The following is a 6,000-nucleotide window of genomic DNA, read 5'->3' as shown; positions in this document are numbered from 1 at the left end:
AACTGTCTTCCAGCCTCAAGGGGCCACTTTTTGTTTTTGTTTTTGTTGGAGTGGGGTGGAGGGGCGCGGAAAGGAGATGTGGGGGGGGGGGTGTCAGCCAAGCCCAAGAAATTGCCCGAGACTAATGAGCCTTTTCCTTATTAGTGTGTTCCTGGGCTTTGTTTGCTCGGGGCTGGGCGGGGGGGGGGGGGGGGGCAGCGTGAATGGATGGCACAACCTGCAGGAAACACACACACACACATTACACGCGCTGCAGCTCGGGCAGCGCCTCTCCCGCTCCGCTGCGTGAGGGTGAGGAAGGGAGGGGGCGACCCGGCCCCATGGCAGCGGCCGCGGCGGAGTCGCCGGCAGCTGCGGCGGCCGGGCTCGAGCCAGCAGCATGAGCCCGGGCAGCGCGCGGGGAGCGGAGCGGAGCCGGCGCGAGCAGAACGCGCTGCCTCGGGTCCCAGGCGCCGCGCGCCGCAGCGTGGGCGGGGAGAGGGAGAAAGAGAGGGAGCCTCGCGGGCGGGCAGCGCAGACGGCGGGCGCGCGAGCCAGCGAGCGCTCAGAGCCGGAGTCGGGGCTCGAGCGAGAGGACGGGCAGCGAGAGAGGGGTTAGCGCAGGGCGGACAGACAGACAGACAGACAGAGGGATACATAAAGGGCAGGGAGAGGGAGGGACAGACAGCGGCACAGCAGCGAGAGGGAGACAAGAGGCAGCGGGAGCCAGCTGGGCGAGTCACACAGACCCACGCGCCCAGAGAAGTAGCGTCTCCTCCCGAGTAGCAAAGGGGGCGAGGAGGAGGAGGAGCAGCAGGCAGAGACCATGTCTTTCAGGAAGACCGCCACTGTACTGTAACAGCACCGCAGCTGCAGCAACATAAACACACACGCCAAAAAAGCCCCACACCGCCCAGAAGCTGGGGGCAGATCCAGTTTGCAGGCAAGGTAAATCCAAAAAGCTGTGGACCATCCGTGTGCTGTGTGTTCTTTGTTGTTATGATGTTGTCTCCCCCACCCCACCCCTCGCATGTGTTTTCTGTCGTTTTGTTGCAGTCATCCGCACCCTCCCCCCAATTTTTAATTTTTGTGGCCAGCGTGGCTTAAATGTTGGAGATTGAGGAGCAGAGAAACAGGAGCTGTGCATAGAACAAAGGTTTGTGTTTATTGCGTGCAATATGCAATGAGCTAAGGTGACTTCAAGGCTCCTACTTTAAGATGTGATATTTACAACAGCATTAGATTCACATTTTAGTGGAAGAGGGGAAATTGGTTCTGCAGTTGCTAGACTGGTAGCTGAGTATTGCACAGGAGCACTGTAGTATTTGGGTTTTTACAAAATAAAATATGAATTTGCTATTAAAGAAGACTGTTTTAATTTATTTATTGATGGTGTTGTATGTAGTGTTCTTCTACCTTGTGTAGCGTTCACATGGAAAGATATGGACAGATGTTTAGAAAGTTTTCCTGGTGAGGTCGGACACATTTCTGATAGCTAAATATGAAGTGGATGCTATATGCAGTGTTATTATTCAGACCATAAATGTTTCATTTGCGTTGCATAGTAAATAACAGATGGCAGATAATTTAAGGATTATATTAAAACTGGGGGGAAATACAAACGTAAAGATGATCAAAGTGGTAATAGGTGCTGCAGGAGCTTCCAGGAGCATTGTTTTACGATAGGGCAGTTTGGGTAATAGTAGTTCTGTCCAGTTTTAGTAAGTTAAAATAATTAGCCTGAGTCTGCTTTTCAGAAATTGAGTTCAACCTTATCGAGAAATTTAAAATCTGTATTTTAATAAGAAATACAGAAAGACGTAGTAATTCTAACAACTCTTTTAGTAATCAAAGCTTTAAAAACTTACCCACTGACTTGTGAAAATTAATGAAAAAATTGGAATGATTTTTGCATTATCTTTGCTAGAAGAAAAACATTTGGGACGGTTTAATACTTGAGTGTTCCTATTGGGTAGTCATTTTGTTTGGCAAAACATGTACCATGTGCTTTGTTAGCATCATTATTTTATAAGATTGTGATCATGCAAGAAAATAATAGTCTGGAAACCATATGTTTATTGTTAAAAATTTTAGCTGTTTACCATGTTCATAAATAGTGAATGTTACCGTGCTGCTACTGTTTATTAAAATTTTGCATATTTGAATGTGTATTGTTTCAACTGCATTGTTTATATCTATAAACAAGGCATGCACTCATTCAGTGCACCCATTCTTGTGCAACTTTGTTAATGTTGTTGTTATTGTTATTTATTTTACTTACTGTTTCAACCACCTGGAATATCTCTACATTTCTGGTTCATGTTTCTATAGTGGGTCTGTTGTCCCCCCGCTCCTCAGGTGTATACATTGCCTTTTTTAAAAAATGAATCCCAGTGTTACTGTAACATGACAGTCCTGTAAACATATTGAGTAATGAAACCAAATGAGTAGATATCAACACAGTAGGTGGGTTGATTTGCCGCTGTGATGCTTCTGACCACTGCGCTTAACTAGATGTATGAATCAATATGTATTTCTCTTACAATCCTCCAAAATTGACTCTGCAAATTTTAACCAAGTACGAACAATTAAAGTAAGTTGTTGGGGATGGGAGAGGGAAAAATTGTTAAGCTGGCCTTCAACTTTTCAGTCACATAATTTAACTGCACACTAATTTTTGTTTTAACAGTCTTCATCATGGATCGAGGCAAGTTTGTGTGCACAGTTAGGCTTGCAAATTACTAATCTCACCTTGACTTTGCCTCTCAGTTCCCAACTGAGCATGGTTACCTTGAGAACTGTGGCATTAGCACTGTTAGAGCATGCTCTGCTTGGGAGTTCGGGTGTGTTCTATTTTTAATGCTATTTAATGAAGAAGCTTCTCACTCTGCAATGAAGGAAGCATAATGGAAGAGCAGAGCAATGGTTGGTTATGGATACTGAAAAAGGAAAATTGCAAAGGTAAAAGCAGACAATGAGATATGGTGAATAATATTCAGATCCTTTCAATATATTTATATTAGTCTAAGATAAATGAAAATTCAATTGTAAGAAAAAGCTGATTCATTCGATGTTTTAAATAAACGTTTTTTGGGGGGGGGTCTAAAAAGAATGTTTAAAAATAAAAAAGTACCTTAAAAGTTGTAGAAGACATAAATGGTGGATAGAAATTGTTGCTTTACGGAACTGTTGATTAATCTGTATATTCTGACATTATACAGATATATTATCTAACGAAAATTATGCCATTTTGATGCAGATCATTTCATGTGAAATGTTTAATGATGAAATAACATTATTTTAAGAAATATTTTTAAATGTACCTGTTTTCTTGTGAATTTAGTGCTTACGTCTGTTGTTTAAAATTTGTACATTTTATGGCGATAGCAATCAGAAGCAGAAGTTTCTGAGTTTTTCTGTCTCTCAGTACTTAAAAGTTGTTTCAGTGAATATCGCATAGCATGTAATATTTTCAGAAAGCAAACAACTCTAAACCTGGAGTGATATATGTGAGGAAAAGAAAATACCTATAGACTTATTACAGTGAATATCATTATGCAAATGTCTTTAGATACTCTTTTAAAATGCTTTTTTTTACGGGGAAGTGTTTCATAAATCTTAGCCAGAAAAATATTCACTGGCTATTTGCAGCAATCCACATATCCAGCATCGTATAAAGAGGCTAGTCCTTGATTAAAGATGTCACACACAAAATAATTTTGTTCCCCTGCTACTGTCCCTACAATATTACAAAATATTGGTCTAAGTAATTTTTGAAAGGTCCAATCCTGCTAACATTCATGAAGCTTGTCCTTAAATCTGTGTAGTCCTGTTGATTCCCTTGGGGTTAAGAATGCAAGTAAGGGATGCTCACTTGAGCAAGGGTTTGTGAGATCAGACCCTAGGAAACTAAATGACATAGACAATATAAAGAACAGAATTAAATCAATGAGAACATTAACACAATCCTCATTGTAGGAAATAACTCAAATATAGTATAAAAAAGTGTCTTTGAAACTTGATCCATGCAGAGTATTGAGACACCAAATTGTGCTCACTCTAAGGATTCAGGTTATCCCGAAGACCTCACTGGGACTACTTGCGTGAGTAAGGCAAGCAGCAGTTGGCCTAATAAAACACTAATATGGGGTAGCGAAAAAAAGAAAACTGAAAAGATATAAGAAGTTTTAAACTACAATATGTTCTTGGTTTCCACCCAGTTAAAGGGTCGTATGGTTTAATCAAGTATTTTAGCTTAGAATTATGAGTACACTTATTGAGAAAGTGATTCTAGAATTAGTGTTCCTTTTTAATCTTGAATTCCTTGTGCACACAAAGCTCCCAGTACATAGAAGGAATGTGGGATCTTGTCCAAAGGTTGCATCAGTGTCCCAAATACCGGGACGAATCTTTAGCTGCTGTAAATTGGTGTAGCTCCATTGACTTTAGTAGAGCTGTGTTGATTTGCACCAGCTGATGATCTGGCCTGCCATTTATAATGTTCCAGGTTCGACTATCCAGATTCACATTGAGTAGCAGCTTACTCCATGAGTAGCACCATGGATTTCTGTGGATTAGTTGCAGAGTAAGGAATTATATAGCGTATGCAAGGTTGGCAGTACCTGGCATATAGGGAGTACTCCCAAAATAATGGCTTGGTACAAAGCTTGTTGAAGACAATGGGAGTCTTTTTAGCCCAATGTCTTTATTTAGATGTAAAGAGAATTTGAAACTCAAATGATCATTTAAAGGGAATGCTATGAATTTTCAATGAATTTATTATTAAAGATTGGTCAGTTGAAAAGTAATGTAACTGCAGTACCAATCAACTTGTAAAATCTTTTTGTCCCTTTGCTCATTCATTTATGAGATGTGAAGTTTTGTTCTGTGCAGGTAGTAACTCAAGCAAGCGGGTCATTGTTTTACATCCTGAAGAATGAAACATATATTAAATTAAAAGGAATAAGTGCGAAGGATTGTGTAAATTCCAGCGGAAAGAGAGCGGTTCTGAAGAAGTCCTAGAAATACTAGATACAGACAAGCATATCTTTGCATATGGTAATGTGCACTTCTGTAGTACTTTCCATCCCAAAGCTTGCTTAATTAAGCCTTACACCATCCCTGTGACACAGGTAAGTATGACTTTCCCCATTGTAAGAGTGGGTAAACTGAGGCACAAAGTGATTAAGCGACCTGTCCAAACTCACATAGCTAGTTTGTGACACAGCCTGAAAAAGAACCCTGTCCCAACTCCCATTCCTGTGCTTTAACTACCAGACCATGTTTTCTGTCTTATTGCCGTTGGTTTGTTTTTCAAAGTTTACCGCTTTTGATATGCTGACAAGATGGCTTTCAGAAAGACATAGATGAAAATAAAACTACATTAAAAATCACGTGTGTATAGTAGTACAATTTTATGATGATTTTTGCTTTTTTTTTTTTTTTTTTTTTTTTAAATTGTGCCTAACTGGTAAATGAGGCACCTTTGACACAAGTAATCAATGGTATGGATAACTGATACTTTTAATTTTTTATGGATAGCACATCTATATTCCCATTGGTACCCCGTTATAAGTTATGAATTGGATAGTTGATAATTCCACGTTAAGAAATGTTTCCAGTAGGATACTTATTATAGGGCAGTACCGCAAACTCCACCACAAGGTTAACTGCTTGCTAGCTGGAAAGGTCACCATTATAATGCTGCCATAATTATGGTATGTGTGTGTATGCTTTTCTAGAAAAATAAAAGACAGGTGAAGATTATGGTACTGTTTTTTATTGGGGCAGTGGATAACTTACTTGTACATTCTGTTCTTGTGGAATTTGTACCAATATGTCTATGGAGGCCCAAAATACTTAGGTATAATATTTACATATAGCTACTTGTATTTGCTTGACTTGGGTTTCCAGTTTGAATACCTCCAATTGTAGATTCCATGGATTAGAACAAGTGGTGGATGTACACTACGTAAATTTGTCAGTAACATTTTCCTGCATATGGTTTCTCTGTAAGTATAA

At 40.1% G+C, this 6,000-nt stretch overlaps 1 protein-coding gene across 8 annotated transcripts in view; it reads left to right on the top strand.

Moving 5' to 3' along the window:
- The first annotated feature begins 294 nt into the window (after window positions 1-294).
- ARPP21 (cAMP regulated phosphoprotein 21) overlaps window positions 295-6,000 on the top strand; it is a 173,313-nt gene continuing 167,607 nt past the window's right edge. Inside the window, exon 1 of one of the 8 annotated variants that reach the window (XM_073333019.2) lies at window positions 295-927. The gene's annotated coding sequence lies outside the window, so the exon portion shown is untranslated. Of the gene's footprint in view, window positions 928-986; window positions 1,136-2,709; window positions 2,941-6,000 lie in introns of those variants that run through there. The other 7 variants (XR_012157455.2, XM_073333012.2, XM_073333016.2 and 4 more) reach the window with 7 other exon arrangements.

This window comes from Lepidochelys kempii, chromosome 2, assembly GCF_965140285.1.
Source record: "Lepidochelys kempii isolate rLepKem1 chromosome 2, rLepKem1.hap1, whole genome shotgun sequence".
Taxonomy (NCBI): Eukaryota; Metazoa; Chordata; order Testudines; family Cheloniidae; genus Lepidochelys; species Lepidochelys kempii.
This window is presented reverse-complemented; position numbering and strand designations above follow the sequence as displayed.